Consider the following 23,049-nt stretch of genomic DNA (forward strand, 5'->3'; position numbering starts at 1 on the left):
GTGGTGGTCAGGTGGGCGACATGCTCTGGTGTGTATTCATAAACGATTTTAACAAACAATAACGCAAACATTTGTGTGTTTGATCACTATTAACCTCATCCCCATCTACTAACTTTTCCTATCATACAAGCTGTAATGCAAATTTGTATAAGGTTGTGCATATCAAAAACATTACCAAGCTTATTCATAATATTCTACTCAATAACCGGACGTATACCATAGTAAATATTATGAGTTTGCACATAATGGAAGAATATTTGCACATGAGAGTAGTAAACAACAATCAGGCTGGCGAAAACACTAGCCTGATGTTCTGTGTTTGTCGGCATTCGAAATACTTTCATGTTTATTGATTTAATAATCGTAATTTTTAAGGAAAAAATTGTTCGAATATTAACAGCAACGAGGTAGGTCATTCTATCTAATAGGCGCATCTACCTTCATTTTGAGGTGTTCTGGGCTATCATTTTTTTCTTTTTCTTTCTTTTTTTCTCTTTTTTTCTTTTTTTTTTTACCTTCCACCCCACCCCCCCCCTAAATCCGCCCCTGATTTCTGTGTTCAATTTGTTTAATGATCGACTTGTTAAGATCCTTCTATATGAAACACATGATTTTATCTAAATATAATATGTAATCAGATACTTCCAGTAAATGTATTATTAATATTATTAATTGTTGTCATCATTATTGTCATTGTTATTAATTATAATCATCTCATCATTAACATAATCATTTCATCATCATCACCATCATCATTCATTATTATTACTGTACTATTTTTCCCTATATTTTTTTCAGTTGCTGTTGCTGATTATCATCATTATGATTATTAACATTAAGGATGTTAATTGTTATTTAGCCTAAGGTTACAAGATTTGTGTAAACTGTCATCTATATTAATTATCGCAATATCACAGATCCTAAGATCTGTGGCAATATACAAGTTCAAAGTATTAATTCACATAAAGTTAAGCAACATTAATGTTAAGTTAAGTGATTTATTTCATTAAAACGTACTGTTATTGTTGACGTCATCCTCTTTTATTATTATGCATACTATAATGTTCGTTAATAAATATTATAAATTTACTAGATCAAAGCAGATGTTTAATACATTTATTAAAATAGATTTTTGTGCTAAGCAATTAGTCGATAACTTTATTAAAAATTTTGTTGACATATTATGCTAAAACTGGATGCGTTATTCATTTCTGTTTATACTGTGTGTGTCATTACCATTTCAAACAATAACCAGTCACACGAGTTAATCCACATAATCATATCTAGTGTGTCAATATATAGACATAGGGTCTGTGTGCGGTTTATCAAAGACAAGAATATTAAAACAGAAACAAACGTTATAAAATGGCAAGGGCTTTCTAATAAATAACGGGTTAATAATAATAGCGACAACGATGGCGACAGCAATGACATCAGCAACAACAACGACGACGATGATGATGATAGGGAGGAGGAAGAGGTTTGGGATGGTAATAAAACTATCTATAGAAATAATACTAATATAATATCTTCGATTTATAAAGCGCATATATTGTCGAAAAAAATTATGGGTCGAACGAAACTAAACTGAATAAAAAAAGAACCATTTTATGGCTGAGGAACGAGACACGGGGATAGCAATAGACAGAAATCTATGCCTGAACAGGTAAGTTTTAAGATGACCCTTATGGTCACCGTCTATGTAGGCCTATTCTTAATGAGCTTTTTGAAGAGATTGAAATGCAATTAAATTTCAATTCATTCATAACCTCCAAAAGAGGTGAATACTCATCGTTTACATAATAAATAAATAAATAAATAAATAAATAAATAAATAAATAAATAAATAAATAAATAAATAAATAAATAAATAAATAAATAAATAAATAAATAAATAAATAAATAAATAAATAAATAAATAAATAATAAATAAATAAATAAATAAATAAATAAATAAATAAATAAATAAATAAATAAATAAATAAATAAATAAATAAATAAATAAAAACACATACAAACATAGATAAAAGTACTGTAATGTCAATAAAGGAAATGAAATTAAGGAAATATACCGTAGCGTATCGATAATAAACAAATACCGTATTTATTCGAATAAATGCCCGCAAACAAATGTAATAGAAGCAACATCAGTCTCAACACATTCTAATTATGTTCTACTCCAACTTTAATCCAGTAGAATTACATTTTTTCTATCCTGGTTGGGATCAATACGTCTTTATGGCACGCAATAACACATTTTGACTTTAATTATGTGTTGTAGTTCCACATTTCGTCGCTCACATCACGAACTAACACAATCAAAGTAGATTGTGTTAGTTCGTGAAATCACAGTAGCGCGTCAAAACGAGTGCGTATTGGTTGTCAAGCAATTTTGTATTCTTTACCACACAAAAAGTCCTTAACAACAACAGCGCGTATTTTGACGCGCTTTTTTGATTTCACGAACTAACACAATTGAATTTAATTGTGTTAGTTCGTGATGTGAGCGACGATTTAGTACAGTAAAATTAAGGGCGTTTATTTGAGTAGATGCGTATCCATTTTACATCAAAAATAATTAACGCATTCTTCTTGACAACTGTAAATTATAGGGCATATTACTATGCTTGTACAGTATAAATTTTGTAATTTACCTTTAAATCTATGGTTTCCTCTTAATATAATCACAGACCCAAATGTATTTAAGTCGTCAAGTTGGTAAATTCAATAAAAAGTGAAGACGTTCCAAAAATGACTACTTTCTAGTTTGTTATATAAACACATCCTGAGAATTATCATTGTTTTATAACAATTAAAAGGTTTAACATAAAATAAAAAATATACACATTGACTTTGTATAATTAAATGGAAATGATCCGTTCTATTTTAAATTGCTTAATCATTATCAGATTTTGTGTACCAGGGTACGTATGCCGATCATTCCGTCACAATGAAGCGCTACCGGAAGTATTCTATATGCTAAACATCGGCCTTTCCTTTGCCTGTCAGACAAGGGAATTAATCAAGCGTAGCAATATCTCTTGCTATCCACACGCTCATAACAGATTTGGGTTTTGTTGGGGAGAGGTTTGTTTACGATTTCTAGAGATTGGTTTATACAAGGTAAGTAATGGTAATAATAAATTGAATGTTTCTGCCTATGTTTACTATCAACTAAATCGTGAGGGGATAATGTGTATGTTGATATCATGGAGCTATTTAAAATAGAATCGTTTTCTGATGCATTGTCATGTTTTTGTGTGACACGGAGGTGCCTTCCGATCAAGGGAAAGCACACCACCAGGTACTGTACTTACTTTTTCCATTGACGTGTTAAGATCGTGTGCTTGAACACAATTTTAAACTCAACTCATTGCAGTAATTTTGGTGTTTTTTTTGTGTGTGTGTTTGTTCTCGTATCTGGATGTTGTCTCCAATATTTCTTACCAAAGTGTGTAGTTTTGTGGCAAACAACGAACGAAAGACAGGTGGTGTTTTAAAATTTACCAGTAGTAGTAGTAGGTGGTTTTTGTTTTTTTATGTTTTTTGTTTTCTCTTCGTACCGCCCAGATCTCTTTACTTCCATTGATCGGCTTCGCTACGGCTACCTACTTCAATAAAGCCCTGCTGTGTAGTACAGTATTACTGTATAGTTAAGTTTGTTATACAGGTCTTCCTCCAATTAAAGACTACTTTTCTGTGGTCCCATATTAACAAATGTCTCTTGTATTTATTATTCTAATTAGAGACCAAAGCTGCTATAGACCTGTATTTAGAGACCAGAATTTATATAGTAATTAATGGACCATGTTGTCAGTGGAGAATACCTCCTTGTTGAAATCAATCAAAGTGTTTGGGGGTTGGTAAGGATTTGCACTACTCCCCTTTGAAAAATCAGAATTATATGTCTATTTAAAGGGGAAATGTATTCTTCCTATTTTCTTGGTGTCTTGAATTTCAAATTAAACTATAACAAGATGTCACTAAATATTGATTGCAGAATGAATTTAACCCATTTTTAAAATGCTTCAATTTCTTAAATTTAATGGGTCCCTGCTCATGACAAAGTATGAACGGCTATAGATAAAATCCTGCTGCAAATTTTATTGGCAGCTGAAATTCCCGTATGATTAATTAATGTGCTTGCTAATTAACCTTGTGATTTAAATTTAATTACTATTTGCTAAACTTGAATGGAAGCTATAAATATAATTACATGAAATACATTCAGAAGTAGTTAAGGTTGATGATCTGGCAGATATCCATACACCCTTAGGTTAATAAATGTTTTTTTTTTCCCATAAGAAATGTTACTTTAGAACATGTCACAGATTGTCTGGTGTTAGGATGATGGGGAATTGTGGTAACATATTTTACCTGACTGTAATCTGGATGGTAGTTCTTAAAACTTTCAATGGCCTGAAATTGCATCTAGGCATTTAGCTACAAACACTAGTGGTAAGGATGTGTGTGTACTGAGGGTCAAGTCCCCTTATCCCACAGAAGATCTGGCTGGTTTTATGGGTAGAATTGAGAATTTTTAGGATGCTTTTAATTAATGTGCGCCTAGTATACTCATTTTCTACAACTGTCCACTCCTCCCCTTTCCTACCCTTTCAAAATGTACATAGAAAATATTGATTTTGCAACACTGTTCCCTTTGACAATGAACCAAAAAACTCAATTTGCACAAACAACATGATGACTTTTTTCAAATTCTTTTGTGGTCATTTTAATCAATGTTTGTTTCAGAAGCATAGAAAGGTCTCTGACCCCCCATCCCCTCCAGCCTACTGTTGTAAAATGAAAAACAAATTCTTAATGACCCTTAGGTACTTATGTTCATCAGAGCCTTCAATTGCTTTGACATAGTATTCAAGAAATGCATTTTGTCAACATTACTTATTCTGAAGTCAAATACAAAACAGTACATGAATTACCCTACTAGTTCATTAATTACATGATATACAGCACAAAAAATACATTTTGTTTTGGTATGAGAATTTTAAACATGAACAGAATAATTAATTAATTAATTAAAGTAATATAAATTGCTATATTCTTCCAAGAAAAATTGAAAACATAGCTCAACAGTTTTGTGGTGAGTCTGCATCAGCAAAAAATATCATAGGAGTGAGGTTTTTAATACCCTGCCTGACTTTTTTTCGTACCGAATACTCCATACATCCCCAATTACTTGCGAAAAAAATTCACAAGTGATTGATGGGAATCAAACACAGATAATTAGCCTGGTACCATAATAACCGGACTACCGAACTAGTTAGTGACTAGTGTTCAGTCGGATTCCCAAGTAGCAGCGCGGTACTGCAAATGCTATTGATGTGAGTTTGCATCAGGAAAATACTGTATCATAGGAGTGATGTTTTGCCTTACCTACTTATCATACCGAGTACTCATTATGTCCCCAAATACTTGCGAAAAAAATTTGCAAGTGATTTGGGTGGGAATCGAAACCCACAAACTCCAGATAAGTAGCCTGGGGATGTACTGAGTATACGGTACGATAACACGTCAGGTACAGTAGGGCAAATCATCACTCCTAAAACTCGACAATTAATAAAATACAAAATTTCAAACGTGAAAAATGTGTTAAATTAGCCTTTGGTAACTTATAATTGATGAAATGAATAAAATTTGTTGAATAACATTACTGTATAACATGAACATGAACAGAATATTATAAAGGAAAATCTTATTCAACAAATCTGAACAGCCAGCATGCACAATTTAGTAAAATTTATAACATAGAAAAATATAACATGTTTTATAATTGATAAAATAAATAAAATGATTAAATGAATAAAAAGCAATATAACATATATGGTACTCTAAATGCACGAGGTTTTTAAATTCCATTTCATCAAATTACTGTACATAATTTTGATATTACTATTTAGCGCTTTGATCATTTTTGGAAAATCACTTTATGAAATTATTTTATTATTATTATTATTATTATTATTATTGTTATTATTATTATTATTATGTTGTTAAACTGTAGCATAATACTATTAGATGGTACTAGGTGTAAACCTTTGGCTCAAACCATTCTCAGGATGCAAGACTCCAGAAAGTCTTACTAGCAAATATGAACCTTCAGTCATTGGCAAAAGCTACAGGAAAAAAAGTAATGTTAATTAATAAGAAAAATGTATAGCAGAAGAAAATTTCAACTGCAGGCCGATATTGATAAAGTTTAAGGAATGAAACAAATATATGAATGGAGACCAATTATACCAATATGCTATAATGTGGTGTACACATCAATTCAGCACAGTACAGACTATCATACAGTACTGAACAATTAAAACTCTGGCTTTAAGGTGGCTTTCACGTAACATGCACATGAATGGCCGACAATGGCTTAATGTCATAACAACAGAGATGTTTAATGGAAGCAGAAGCTACTGGAGATATTTATATACAGTAGGTCAACTCTATCAATCGGTGAGATTGTATGTATTGTAGCACGGATTTGGAGGAGATATGGAAAATACCTTTAATTTAGTGCTAATTTATACTGATTAGGTGGCAATTGAAATAGGATGTAAAATTGTCAGGTGACCAAATTCAGGAGTATAGACTACATTAAATGCTTTCCTCAATTCTTTTACTTGCAATTACCATAGATGAAATAACTAACAATGACAACATACAGTACAGTACAATGAATACAGAAAGAGGCAAATATTCATATAGTTTGTCAGAGTACAATATATCTGAAGTTGCATTTAAATTGAAGAAATTTTTTAAGATACATTTATCATCTCTGCTGTATGATTATCATGTCATGTCCATGACTTTTCTTACTGTTCTTCTCAAGTCACTATGTAGCTAGTGTGTATGATCTTGCTTACGTAGTGTGGTAGAAGGATTTGCAGGTAAGATACCTGACACGGGCTGCAATGTATACGCTCCTTCTGTTTCTGAACAGGTTCATCACATGAGCCATTGTGTACACTGGACCTACAGCTTAGTGCCCTTATCCAAGAAGACTTATTTAACCACCGTAACCATTGGTGAGCGTGCCGTTCGAACCAGCGCTGATATTATGGCTGTATGTCACAATTCTGTCTTAAACGCTCAGTCAATTGACTCACCTTTAAACTGTTAACATCATTGGAAATATCAAAGTCATCCTATCGTCACCTTTTTTCTTTTGTGAATTTGTTTTATCTACCTTGTGCAAGTTTATTCTCATGTGGAAAAAAAAAAGGTTTAAAGCTCTGTTTACACTAACAATATTACATTATCATGTCCATATGTGGGCAAATCAAATATATTTGTAACAGAACACTTGATTAGTGTATTGTAGGCAGAATATTAGTTTATGGATTGCATCGTTCCACTCAATAATTAGGACAAAAGAGAAGTTATTCAAATATATTTGAAGATAAGTACTGTAGAACTAATGACTAGTAACTTTCGACTATTAATGTGCTGTTATACTGTGCAATGATCTTCATGCTTAAGAAGATATTGGATGTATCAGCATCCTCAGGTTATATGTACAGTATATATCTTGTCCCATCCGGCACGCAGTGGTGCATTATATACAAACCTACTGTGAAATCACTGCATTTCACAAGTATTTTGTCAGCTATAAAGCCCCTCACTTAATCGTTGATCCCCTAATTAACCTTCATGCCCAACCACCAGCACCCCCCCCCCCCCTGTCAATACTCTTACGCCATTGCCAAAATGACAATCTGAAAGTTCAGTTTTATTAATTATTTATTGAGCGCTGACATAGTTTCATTGTGTTATTTACAAGTTGTTGTATGTGACAGATTTATCATAAAACGTTCTTAAGATATTAGTAGCTTCACTGCAGGTAAGTAATTAGTGCTTTATTAGCTTTCTCAGGGTGCAGTAATTCAAAATCTTCATGTACCTTTATTACATGAATATTTTATAACGTTAGCCTGCCAAGGTGCATTGAACTTACTTGTTTAGCGTAGCCATATAAAAGTATTACAACAAAACATTATAACTAATTATTGTGATATTTAATTTAGCCTACGTAGATAATTGTAGTAGATTAATTTGTGTGGAGCAACCAATGCCATTTTAGAATTGTAATTTCAAAATTTAACTCTTAATAAATCGTTATATTGTTGAATTAAACAGTGTTCAGTGTCCTATATTTACAAAGTGTATTTTGAGAATCGTGTACTAAATAGATGGGATAAAATAAATAAGCCTACCTATATTGGTGGATTTGGTGTTGATTAATGTATATGTTAACAAAATTTTACCAACTACTATACTCATGGAATGACATTCATAGATTATCACAAAATTGTAATCTATCTCAGTATTTCCAAAGTAAATTTTAAAAGCAATCTATATTGTGTTGTAAATTGAGTACTCTAATATATCAATATGGATTTTTGAGGTTCCTTCATTTTATATGCATTAAAACAATAGTGGACATACAGTACTGTAGTTGGAGTATTAGGCTCTGTATATGCATGGTTTTACATACATAGTGCATGGTAATCTAATCCTTCACAGATATCTGGTTATTTTGTAATATTTACATAACTTCATTAATATTTCAAAAATATATTGATATATTTCAGGATTATCAAGCAAGGATTCATCTATTTTAAAGCCTCACATTTGTAACCATTGAGGATAAAATTTTGTGCAGAACTTGGGTAATTTGTGTTTTTGTTTTTTGTTTTTTTGTGAATAAAATTCTGATTTTAACAGGATTTAACCCAGACCCTGACATATTGTAGTGTCTGTTGGTTCGCTCTGCTTACAAACTTACTGCTTATTAGGGCCCCCAATAACAGTCACCGCCAGGGTCCCACACACTCCCTGACGCCACTGAAAGCAACCACCTTAACAACCAAACCATAGGCTCTGTACTCCTACATATACTGTAGGACAAAAAGAAAATTAATCGATGATTTAACTTGAGCTCAAATTGCTAATGCATTTATAAACAACAGCATAAAAAATTTTAATGGACCTTAATACAATCTGTGCTATCATAATTGCATTAAAGATCATTGAAGTAACCATTCATACAAATCAAATTTGATTCATACTAAAGTTTGGTACGTTGTTCACTAAAAATAAAGTGCAGATTCATAGAGTTTATGTGATTATAGTAAGTAGGTCTATAGTCAAGAGAGTGTTATTTCCACTAGTTTCAGTTAATTGTTGTCTAATCATATTGAACTATTGATTTGAAGTTATGTTAATATTAATAGTACTGTAGAGCATCCCACTATATACCAATGCAAAATTTCTATGAAATTTTTTATGAAATTTCTATGAAATTTTGCAAAGTAGATGGACTAGTTTCAAGGGGAACACAGTTGGCCCAGGCCCCCTAAATTTACCAAAGTTATTTTTAAAAATGGAGAAAAAAAGAAAATTACTATATGTTCAAATTTAAGTGTGAGATTGCCATTTCCAGCCATTTTGAGATGCCATAAGCAAATTTTCTTACCCTCTGTTTGTGAAAGGCGCCCCCCCCCCCTCCGGCGCTGGTCCCCTCTATTTCAAATTCCTAGATATAAATTTATAAATAGGTGAAATGAATCAAACTTTGGTAAAAATGTGCTCTGCTTAAGGATTTGAACCCTTAGACCTTAAGTTTAAGTGAAGAAAGTTTAGTGTTGTTATTCTGTAGCACTAGTAGCAGTTTAGTGACCATTAGCCTGTCCACATGGCTGATTTATAAGTAATATTGAGGTGATTGACTTAGATATTGATGGCTCTCTCTGACTTCAATAGATTTTATAAAAACCCTATGATACGTAGAAAATCCAGATTGAGTTTATAATTATCAATCATCCTGTTTTAGAACGAATAAAATGAAGGGTGACTAAAAAGGTTCTTTAGCAATGGCTGATCAAAACAGCCTTAAGTAGAGGGTATTTTCAATGTTTCCAAATGCACATGAATCCTTTCAGAGATTACCTATAAAGCTTATTTGTATGTAAATTATTTACCATAAGCAAATTACATAAGTAAAGTGATCAGAATCAATTATCAAGATAAAAATTTTAACATTTAAATGGTTTAAGAATTGACTGATAATGCATTGCATTAACAGTATTTACTTGTGAAATTATATAAAGCTTATTTGTATGCAACTCAACAAATTACCATCAGAATCAAGAATCAATCATCATCATGAGGAAATTTTAAGATTAATAGAATGAACTGATAACACAATGTTTATTTGTAATGTAGAATTTGGCGCAAGTTTACAGTTCAAAGATACAAACCCTACGTATATCAGTATCATAGAGATCTTTCATTTATTTATTTTTCATCTCGTATACATGGTTACTGTTATTATTATTTAATAGTATGATCTGATAAGCATGTTAAATGTTCAATTTTTTATGAAATAGTCATTACAGTTCCAGGTGCATGCCTGTTTTAGTCTCCTTTTGCCTTCAATCGCAGCTAATGTCCTACTATCTTTTATTTCCATGTCTGTTTTCCTTTATTTTTTTCTTGCCAGACTGTATGATTTTTAGCTTAATGTAGTGCCATGCTTAGGGGTCATTCACAATTACCAACATTTTTGCAAGCGCACAAACAGTACTCTTTTTTGGTACCACCTCCCTCCCCTTTGAAAGTGTACATAAAAAAATGTTGATTTTGCAAAAAAATTCTCCATTTTGTGAAGTCAACTATAGTACTGCACTTTTCTACTTTATAATGTATATTATATCCGTGGTTGCATTATAATGGGCCATAAAAATATATTATTATGTTCCATGTTACTTTTAATCAACATTTTCATGCATGAAAGGCGTACACATTTTTCTACCTCCTCCCTCCCCCCCCCCCCCCCCCCCCCCCCCCCCCCTACTGTTAGTACACTTGTGAAATGTTGATAATTGTGAATATGCCTGGAGATAAACTATAAGTATAACATTCATAATTTTATTGTTAACATAAAATAAATATGTTTTAACTCAAATTTTGTATCACTGCCTGATACGGAGACATAACATGTATATAATATTTATAGCTATTCACTGTATAAAGGAAATGCAGATTTAAGAATTAAATAAAAAAACATAAATATGTATTAATTGAACATTCAAATGTTAAGATATGTATATAAAATATAATAGAATAGGCTGATGTCTTCACATTACAAATTACGATATAGGTTTCATTCTGTTTAGTTCAGACTTATTGATTTTATTATAACCAACTATATATTCAGCTGGTCTGATTACCTTTTGATTTTGTAGGCATTTTAACTGGCAAGAAATTATCTTCTATCATAGACCTATAATACTATGTAGTTGCTTCTAAATATCAGTACCTGTAGCATTGATTTTATGAGGTTGCCATGGCAAGGTCATTAGCATATTCATGAGTCAAAATCTTATGACAATGATATTGTCTGTTTAACAGTAAGTGATCTTTCAGTTTTGTGCTATTGTTTACAGCCCTCAGAGGTAGTATTTAAGTCAGTTTTCAATGCCATTGTAAGTTATTATTGAAAATTAACGTCTGTGATTATATAAATACTGTACATTGTTTAATTGGAGACAGTAAGTAAGAATTAGTTTTGCAATTCCAAAAATAGAATTATTTGTTTTCTGTACAATTAAGTATTTATTTAAACTTAGAATAGAAGATAGGAGTCCAATTCAGAAATAACAATATAAAGCAAAATAAGTATAACATTTAAAATAAAAATTTATTGAAATAAAATATACACATGTTTAAACATTTTTTAATGTAATAATTTTTACTACCTTATATTTCTAAATTTGTACTGTTTTATTAATGAATATGTTTACAGAGCCAATGTTAATATGTTTCAGTGTATATTTTTATCATTTGCCATGTCATTAATGGCCCAATTAAACTTTTATCGAAGTTGAATACTGAAAACTTAAAGAAAGATATTTTTAGTATAATTTAGAAAAACTAAATTTATAAAGTATATTAAAATATTTATTATCTATTTTTTTAATAATGTTCTTTCTTTATTTATAAAAAAAATCGAAATCGCAGCCCTGCTGCTAAATTGCACGATACTTACAAAAAAAAAAATGAAACACATTAAAAATTTATGCTATACAGTACATTTATATATAAAAAGGGCAATTTGGATCTCAATATCGTGCTTGCAAGGAAGCATATTTAGTGGGATTAATTGGGACATTCACACATTAGTGCAAAGAAATCTATTTTAATTTAATTTATCTGGGGCCACTGGGTACAGAATTAATTATTGTACTGTAAGTATAATGTGGAATCATCATTCCTTGGAGAGTGTGCTAAGTATTGCTGCAAATGCAGAACTAGGCCAATTTCATTGCTGGCTATTCACTTCCTTCCAGTTACCTATTTATAATATGAGAAGTGGCAGTAAACAAACATACATACATAAAGTTCTTTGCCTATAAGTCACGAACAATATAACCTCAAAAATTAAATCTGCAAACTTTTTGTGATTTATAGACACAATACGCCACATTGAATGTCCTGAATCCACACAACATGTTTATCAGTTAACATTACAACAGTCAATTACATTTATCCGAATTAAAGATGGCTTACTTCTGCCGGCTTTGTCAATATGAAAGACAGTTGTAAAATGTTTTTCTTTGTAATTTTTATATTTATTACCTTTGCATGTATATATTGTATGATTGTTTATTGTTGTTCTCTGTTGTGTGAAAGTTGTTAGTTTGACGCAGTTCATTACAATGCTGCAATGTCAAATTTTATAATTTTATTAATAAACCAGAATGAATGAAGGAAGGAAGGAATATAATAATGGAGTATATTGAATATTGTTGTTACTTTTATATTAACTGGCTTAATATCAGTTGATGCAAACATTGAATAAGTGGAGATTGCTTTAATTCCATGCACTATTTGTCCTTTGTATTCGTATATGATTGTTTATTGTTGTTCTTTGTTGTGTGAATGTTGTTAATTTGACGCAGTTCATTACAATGCTGCAATGTCAAATTTTATAATTTTATTAATAAACCAGAATGAATGAAGGAAGGAATATAATAATGGAGTATATTGAATATTGTTGTTACTTTTATATTAACTGGCTTAATATCAGTTGATGCAAACATTGATGAAGTGGAGATGTTGCTTTAATTCTGTACACTATTTGTCCTTTGCATTCGTATCCATCACGCTATTGCATAGTGCACTGTGACTATCTTCTAGTACAGTACGTAGGCCTATTGTTCATGACAGGAAATCTGGATCAATAACAACATGATTGTTGCTAGATACGTACATGATGTTGCAGATGTTTTCTTTTGTTTCGTTTTTTATTTTAGGATTATTTGCTTTAAATTTTGAAAATAACATTTAAAATCAAATTATTTAATAGCATAAATGAAGAATCTCTTGCTATAAAAAAGCAGTTTTTTGACTTTATGTATTTTTATTATTATTTTAGAATAATGTTTAATATTGATAAATAATGTTTGATAATGACATCATATTTAATATTCTTCATTTATAATTTTTTTTTTTTTTTTTTTTGTGGGCACGGACAGCCAAATCATAGAATGTTAATTACAGGTGATCGGGCTTGACTGCATCTGTTTACATTTTCAGGTAGCAGTTGCAGTACCCATCAGATTATGATAGAAAATAACCAGAGCAGCCCTTTATGCTTGCCTTAATTACTGTAGTTGATCATAGGATTGTACTGTAGCACTGAAAGTCTTATTTAAACCGACACACTAATTAAGCAATATTCTACCCACTGAGACACTTTGTTTAATGGATTGTGAATTCAGACTCATAATGATGGCTGTGTGTTCACAATTATTATTATTTATGTTTTGATATTATATTAATTAGGCCTATTATTTTTATTTTTGTTGTCACTCGATATACAAAGTATGTCAGCATGTTTTAGGAGGGGACCCTTAGGGACAAAGAATTTCTTTGATTGAGCTACTAGTCCACACTTTAAGTGCCATGAGCATCTTGCTTAATGGATATCAGTGCTATACAAATGTACACTGTTGTTGTTGTTGTTGTTATGTGTCATATCTGTCTGTAGATTTGAACCTATGTGTAGTACTGTATGTATGTGTAAAATATCATTGAAGTAGTAAAGAATACAAAAAATAAAACCTTTATAACAACTACAAGCAATGATATTTGAACTATGTAGTGAGTTTAGCATGGGGGAAAGGGGCTATAGGATTGGACAGTGTTTTGGTTGGCCAAACTTTGTTTTGAAAATAAAAGCAGTGAGGTTTTAGCCAAAGAATGATTTAAACTACTACTGTTGTTGTGATTATTCAAAGTATTTGACTATAGTATTGCAGTCTTTTAGCATAACCTTTGATTATTGTTGACCTCAACCTTAATAGTAGGTAATCTCTTGACCCGGACTTTCTACTGAATAATATAATAAACTCTGTTGATATTACTGAAGTGGTAATGGATTAATCCAAATTCTGTGTTGACGACTAGATGGTAGTCATCTCTCATTGTTTACTTTTCGTCATTCCCGGTTATTCTATTTTCAGTTAAGGGTCAAGAATGCATAATGAATTTATTTCTTGTGTCTATAATATTAATTTATTCCTAATTGTAAGTTTAATAGTCTTATGGTATTTGTCCACCAATATATTTTACTGTAGGTAATATGTTATTTAGTTGATTTTATAATCAAAATGACCATATATTATTAAAATTTGATTATTTTTTTTACATATTATTACCGATAAATTCAGATTGAGATCACAATCCGGTTTTTGCAAATCATTGATATTAAATTCTAAAGACATTCTTATGCAGTCATCCAAAATATATAAACAGGAAATATAGATGGTAAATGGACTTTAGTAGACAACAAAAGACAGCTTAAGTTACCTCCGTGTAAAAAGCTCTACTATCCCAAAATTTTCCATGAAAGTGTTTAAGCAGATTGTTGTATTAGAATAAATTTATGGTATTAAGACCATAGTAAAGAGGGTTGATGTACACTATCAATTTGTGAACAGCCATAAACTTCAAACACATTTATGTTCAGGTAATTTATAACCACAGCACAATGTGTTTTAGTTATGTTTTTTTTTATTTGCGTCATTTAGACGATCACTATAATGTTCTAAACTAGTTCTTATAATGATATTAGCCTAGAAATCTCTGATTTAGTATTTGAGTATTTTACAAAGGATGATTTCACAGTGCCGCTACATGTATTTCAGACTGGTTGCAATTTCAGACTGGTCTCTTGTTTTATCCAATGCAATGGTGGCTCCAGAAATTTCCCAAAAGGAGTCAGATAAGTCGAACAAGGGGTCCTAACCAAGGGGCCGACTAGAGCCTCAGTCAGAGTTCTTGGTAGGGTTCATGGGAGAGATGGCTTAGTTTGACCCAAAATTGTGCTGTTAGACCACAATTTTTGGGATTTGGCTATCAAAATAATGTTGTATTTTTAATACTTTTGTTCCAGTTGCGACCACCTTGTGATCCAAGTCACACTGCACGTGCTCTCACGCAGCCGTCAATCCATTGTTTTTAAAACAGCATTTTTTGGTCTGCTCAACACTCATTTGTTCCAATGTAATGCAATTAAGGAGACCATTAATTACTTCCATGTATGGTGCATCACAAATCCAAGATGCTTTATACTATATCAATAAATCTCTAGTCACCATTATAAGCAGAAGTGGGAAAAAGTTGATAAGGTCTATCACAGAATTCTCATAAGAATTTAGAGGTTTAATCTAAATAATCATGCGGCTAATGTCTGATCGTGTGGTTTTGTTTAAATTATTGGTCCATCATTGTAACGTCAATGACCTTAATATCAAAATTTGTGCAAAGCTTTTAAAACATAAGCATGTTATGTGGATTATACACCATTATACTTTCCATTAAAAGGTATTTGTAAAAATTAGTTAATCTATTTATTTCATTCCTTTTAAAAGAGTAGAGTTATTTATAATATAATATATTGTATATTGTAAATAGCATTTTGTTGTTGACTGAAAATTCTAAAATAAATGAACATGAAACTAAACTGATGCTGGAGGGAAGAAATGTTATACTTGTTGATAAGAACCTGTGGAACCGTTCATGTGTGTTAGGAAGTTGAGGGCACTGTAAGTAGGTTTAAAACATGAACTCATGCCATCAGTTCAATGTAAATCTACAGTATCTGCTGTGTATTCCCAATTTTACTGATGATCTTTGAAAGCTGATATTACAGAGGTCCCAAGTGCAGAGTTTATATGAGAGAGCAATTTGCAAGGCATCTTCTTTCGCCTCCTGGGTCAATTGCTTGTGAATTTTTTTGGTACAAAAAAAGCGTCTAACAAGTGATGCTAGGACTACATTTTAACAACTATGTAGGACAGACGTCTTTTAAATGCGTGTGTGAAGAATTCAAATTTGAAGCATGAATGATCCACAATTAGTTGTGTAATTAACTATTTGTCTGTTTAAAATAAGGTAAGCAGTCAGGAATCCTAAATTTCCTCAGTTTTCAGGAGTCTCTTTGCCTCTTCCGAGGGTCTGGTTTTGGAGCCCTGATGAGGTTTTAAATACTTTTGAAAAAAAACTATAATTTCTAGTAGAATAGGCTTGCATGTTAATTATAGTATTTACAGTATATAGTATTAGTAGATAAGAATTGAGGTACTTGGTTAAAATGAATGTCTGTCATTTAAATGGAGCCCTGATAAATACAGTAAGACGAAGTTTAATAGAAAGTACTGGTACTGTAGATGAAACCTAAGTATGTAGTGTTACTAGAAATGCAATGTTGATCTGAAGGTTATGCCAATGAAATTACTATATAGCTGCAGTACCTGTAGGATGTACCATATAAGGTCGTTAGCTGACAGTTGCATTTCAACTGTACTATTATACCATGGAGGAAATAATATATTTCCTCCATGATTATACTTAATCATGTTTTTGTATTTTTTTTTCACCCAAATCCAAATCTGTATATTATAAGAATAAAATAAAATAAATTATTAAATAAAAGAAGGCTGAAATGCACAAGCCAAGGAACTCGAGTACCTAATCAGGTATCTAATTAAAGGTAGGTAAATGGAGATGAATCTATTCAGGTATTTGATCAATGACAGCTATTCACCCATCAAAGCTGTAAGCGCATTTCGTTGATGAGGGATCTTGTCTATCAGTTGAGGATACTATAACTATGTAGAATCTTGTCATTTAAATACATAAGCATGGCTTTGAGTGCAGGGAGCCCTTTTAAAATGTCTCTTCTAGCCAGGTAATAGCCATAGACCTCTGCATTTTCTTTGAATTAAGACTTTTTTTTCTTGTTTTTTTTTTCAAAGATAGTCAGAGGCGGGTGGAAAAAAAAATTGTTTTCTTGTTTAATAGCATATAGCTTTGCCAAAAACATCCTGACGGAGGTTAAAATAAAATGTTATTGTTGAATGTAAACCTGTCTCTTATACACATCTAGATGTGTATTTTTGAAATTTCATGGCTGGTGGGTGTGCTAATTGGCCAAAAATAAAATTTTATTTTTATTCAAAATTATCGATATTGGAGGGCGGCAGGTTTGCGAAAGGTATAAAAAAAAGTCTCGCCTAAGTATATATAAATCATGGTCATGATTATTATATTTATTACCGTTTGCCATTCCTCGTTATGTTACTTACAATCATCTTGCTTATAAATTATTGATTACATTAATGCTGCAGATACTCATAATCATATCTGTGAGTGAATGGGGATTATCATTAGTAGATAATGAGGGTGTTGCTAATTGAACCATCGACCTAGAGATTTATTCCCTTGCTTTCCAAGAAGTATAAGTCAGTTTTAGTGTCAACTGACAACTGAGAAATGATGTCCTAGGGAATTAATCATTGATTAGGCATACTGTAATTTAAATATCAAATTTTCTTTAAATTTGACCAGATATATAAACACAGTAATATAAATCCCAGACTTTTGATGAATCTGTGTTCCCCAATGCTAGCATCTGCACGCTGTACTCAATTCTGAGGTTTAGTGCAGTATACGAATACAACATAAACAAATTCCAGTTGTTACAAAACTGCATTGTATCAGCATAACAAAATATATTTCCAGCAAAGAAGGGATGCAATAACTGACATAGAGTAATACAATCAGTAGTAGGGAGCTTTCGATTCACAACAACGGTAGGACGTAGAACGTAATGACGTCACAAAAAGTCATCTGCGCATGAGAGAACGTTAAGGTCACTTCGTCGAGTAGATTCTGGAACACAATTTGCCCAAATCTATGTATGCAGAGAGCGTAGGACGCCAGGTAAGACGGTCACACATGAGTGATTTCCTTCTAACGTTGTGTCGTCGCACAAAATCTAAAGCTCGAGAGTGTTGCCAAGAATTGCTGAACATGATACTAAGCTGCCTGACAGAAAGTGACAATTGCCGACATACACCAGTGTAAAAGATATTTATTTTTTTGGTCTAAACAAACCATGCCCATCGAATTAGGTGTTCTTGTCTGATGGTGATTACCGATTTTTTTGTCAGTTTATATTTATTTTTTACAATAAAAAATAACAAGACTTTGGAAGCTTCTTTACATAACTGATAAGAACCAGTTGCATCATGCATACAGTAATAAAATTAAAACACAGGAAAGCAATATGCTGGTTAGTAATTTGTTAGAAAAACAGAACAGACAAAATAAGAATTGGAAAAGGAGACAGGCTTTTAAACATTTAGATTTAGGCCTACCAGCATATATGAATTGGATGTATAGGTAAAGCAAGCATGTCATCCATCTTGATATTTTGGTAATGGAAGGAGTTTGTGCTGTAAGAAGCAAAAATTCCAACTTCTGGAATTAAAAATGTGGGAAATGGTTTGGTTTAATTTTGTTAAAATTATAAGTTTTCTCTCATGCATACTTTCTGATAGCATAGTGAGCATTTAAGGTGTCATTAATAGTCGTCTTGTAGGCCTACTGTACATCATTGATATGGCCCACGAAGAAAATATGGCAACTTTTTAACATGGAATTATGAATTTAGACTTTTCTTATCAAATGATTCAATCTGTATTGCCGTCAATGAATATTAACTCATTAAGATTTATTCTATTGTGTTCTTAATGAGTTTATAATAATTATAAAAAATAATAATGATATAGCTAGCATGAAAGTGTAAAAACAAGTCATAGTCACACTTGACAAGATAGTAAATGATGAAGTAATGGAAAAAATTATGGATTTACTACAGGCAGAATAAAAATTGATTTACCAAACTTAAAGCAAATATACAGTGGTACTTGACATCAAACATGCCTCTTTTTTCATTCATGACAGAATGCACGTAATGCTTAGATCATCATTAAATCAACAGAAATAAAACCCAGACATGAACTCGACTCTCAAAATCTCATCTTAAATTTCAGCTATTACATTAAATGGACTGAATTAAATTTAACTAAGTTAAGTACAGTACATAGATCTTCATTGAGGAATGTTACAGTGTCTTCAAGTATGGGTAGATAATAAATTTTCCCAACTTTGGTGTACTTAGCTCTTCAAATCTCCATTTAGATTTTAAAACTGTAAATTTACTAAATTGAATTAGGTAAAGGTTCAATGTTTTGATGTGGTAAAGTTTTATAAAGCGAGTTTTTATTTGTACAACGACGTATGGACCTAAAATGTAATAACATCACAAGGAAGCCATCTACACATGCAAGAATGTTGCATTCCCGTTGTCGTGTGGATTCTAGGGTGTACAGTAGTTTGGCATGAATCTATATTGTGAGAACATGGGATGGTCACGCATGAGTGACTCCATTTTAGCATTAATGCAAATTAAAAGCTCTCTGATATCAGTACATTTGTATATTGGGGCTCTTCAAACACTCTTAAATTTTTCTAAATGATGAATAAGTTTTCACTAAGTCAAGCACCTTCACTGAAAAGGTTTTTACCTCTTTATGAGTAAACGTAAATGTTAATTTTTGTGAATAACTATTTATAATGATGTCGTTTTGTAGGTATTTTCCATAATAAATTTTAATCTGTAGTCAAGTCATCGTTTACTATAGTTCAGACTAAAGAATATCGCAGTCATCAAGTAGGGTTAAATAAATTTTCACATCTCAAACCCCTTTGTACTCAGCCTGTCTTCAAATCCCCTCTTAGATTTTATTAGATTAGGTCTAAGTAAACTAAATAAAATTTAACAAAGCTAAAGCATTCAGTCTGGAGAATTTTTTAATGTCATGAATTTCCATAAAACATTTGTGTATACAAACTAGGGGCACCGTGCTCTTCAAACTCCCTCTTTTTTTTCTGAATTAATAAAATTTAACCAAGTTAAGCACTTAGATGTTCATTGCAAGGTGGGGTTTTTTTTTGCTCTTTATTATTGAACTCAAAATGGCTTTTTGGAAATCTGTAGAAAAGTCTTTGTTTACTGTACCTCAGATTAAATAACATCGCAGTCATCAATTAGGGGGAAATAATCTTGTACATCTCTAAACCTTGGTTCACTCAGCCTCTCGTCAAATCTCCTAGTCTTAGATTTTATTACAGTAGGCCTAAGTAAACTAAATTGAATTTAACATAGTTAATGCATTCAGTCTTGAGAATGTTTTATGTCATGAAATTCTATAAAACCTTTGTGTACACAAACTAGGTGCACCCTGCTCTTCAATCTCCCTCTTAAAGTTTTCTGAAAATTTCCCCATGTTTAGCCTTCAGATGTCCAAGTATTTTTCCCCTTTATGAACTCAAATATGGATTTTTTGTAAATACCTATTGTATTGTTGATACCATTATATGAATTTTTCATAATAAATTTATGTATGCCTTTGTTTGCCCATAAAGCTAAGAATATCAATTATTATTGTTTTGTTTTATTTTATACAGTAGATTTGTAAATTGAAAACGGATACAATTGCTCATATTGTAGTTGGATGTTAGCAGGGCTACACAATAATATAATGAGTTTCAAAGCCATGTTTTCCGTACGGATAAATCCCACTTCCTATTTAATATCCCATAGATCCTCTTCGGAATGTTTTCTTATTATTTTGTAATATGATTAAGTGATTTTCATTTCCTACTTTTCACTTTTTACATTTATTGTTAATAGCATATAAATTAATATCTCACTATTTGCCATCCAAATAAAAACAGTTATTGTACATTCAAAGTTTTGGATTTGGAGATGGAAACTATGGTCCGAGAGGAAGTGTCTGTAGTATTCCCTTTAACTTACATATTGTTGGGGTCCAGGGGATAATCGATGGATATTTGTAATAATTAATACTACTACAGTATAGTACAGGTCTCCCTCTAATTTAAGACACTCCAATTAAAGACCACTTTTATGTGATCCCAAAATGACATGTCTTTTATCTTTATTGTTCTAATTACAGACCAAAGCTGCTAAAGGCCATTGAAATCCCAGTCCCAAAAATGGAGGAAGACCTATATTAATGAGATTTAAGACTTTAATAATGATTGTTATGTTAATTACCGATGCTATGAATCTTAAAGTACTAAAATTTATAATAAGTATAATATACTTAAAAACCGAAAGGTCCACTGATTAATCTCAGATAAGAAAGTATAATACATACTCCAAGTATTGAAATACACGCCATCGTGTTGGGATTCAATATTTCGACATTAATTATGTCATCATCAGGAATGATGATGATGACGTAATTAATGACATCCTGATGATGACATAATTAATGTCGAAATATTGAATCCCAACACGATGGCATGTATTTCAATACTTGGAGTATGTATTATACTTTCTTATAATATACTTATTAATATTATAAATTTTAGTGTATTAATTAGAGAGAGACCACATGAGCCATTGGGTGCTCTGCTAATTTACTGTATTAATGCAACAAAGTGAGTATGATGAGTAAGGCAGTGGCTATTGTGTCATCAGTTTTTTAAACAAATTCCTAATTCTGATTGGATGTTATTGTCCTAATCCATTCCATATACACAAATATCCAATCAGAAATAAGAATTCATGGTGTAACAATAGCCACTGTCATACTCTTATTGTTATTAATAAATTAGCAGAGCACGAAATGAATCATTCAAATTTTAAATCATTTCCATAATAATATGATAAAAAAATCTTTATTTTGATTCATCCAAGTGTTTTTTTAATTAAGGCTATGCAAGGCTGCATAAATAAATTTAGTATGTAGAAAACATTAAATGTCAAAAACAGAAGGTAAAAAGAAAAACATTGCATAAATTGTTAGTTTGATGGAGCAAAACGATATTACATGGACATGTAATGTTGTGATTTACAACATGGTTCTTGAGTACCCTATGTCATATTTTGACATTCATCTACAGCCTCATCTGTCTTTGATAGGATATTACGAATCACATTGAATCCCAAAAACATAAGTATATATTTGACATACATATTTGAAAGAGATGATCATTTGCATGAATATTTCAGATTAAAATTTTTTTTATTGCTTCATAGTACAGTCTTGTTTGTTTATATGAAATGAACATTCTAAAAAAATTGTCTTCAAAATTATTATGTAAACACTTTAGATGCGGATATTGCTTTTTTTATTTACTTAATGGCTGTGGCTGCCATTAAAATAATTTGTTTATTACAAATTACCATCAAATTATTTACTATACAGTGTATAAAATGGGGGTGCTGATAGGGGGAGCGTGAATGTGAAGTGGCTCGATGATCAGTTGAGGGGGAGGGGGTGCTAATTCACGTGCTAATTCACGTTCATGTGATTTTAAGTGATTTTTAACTACGTGACCATAATGTTTGGGGGAAACTGGGGGTGCGAGTAATATTTAAAGGGGAATGCATCCCTGTGTCCCCCCCCACTACTACAGGTATATCAATTAAAATTTCAGAAAATTGCAGACAGTTAAGTTCTTGGAATTTAAATGGAAGAATATTTAGCTGAAATTCTCTTGAAGTTGTCGTTCCATACCTCTACCTCTGCGCAATAAACATTGGTTACAGTTTTTCAGGCAGGATCTTTTAGCAGACTTGATTGG

At 31.6% G+C, this 23,049-nt stretch overlaps 1 protein-coding gene across 4 annotated transcripts in view; it reads left to right on the top strand.

Annotated features, from left to right (window-relative positions):
- Nucleotides 1-2,988: 2,988 nt before the first annotated feature.
- LOC117108568 overlaps nucleotides 2,989-23,049 on the top strand; it is a 33,313-nt gene continuing 13,252 nt past the window's right edge. For 2 of the 4 annotated variants that reach the window (XM_033250621.1, XM_033250624.1), the window contains exon 1: nucleotides 2,989-3,123. The gene's annotated coding sequence lies outside the window, so the exon portion shown is untranslated. Of the gene's footprint in view, nucleotides 3,124-8,616; nucleotides 8,685-11,545; nucleotides 11,568-23,049 lie in introns of those variants that run through there. The other 2 variants (XM_033250622.1, XM_033250623.1) reach the window with 2 other exon arrangements.

Source organism: Anneissia japonica, unplaced genomic scaffold (genome assembly GCF_011630105.1).
Source record: "Anneissia japonica isolate Jap-2015-1 unplaced genomic scaffold, ASM1163010v1 scaffold287727_len1644234_cov201, whole genome shotgun sequence".
Lineage (NCBI taxonomy): Eukaryota > Metazoa > Echinodermata > Crinoidea > Comatulida > Comatulidae > Anneissia > Anneissia japonica.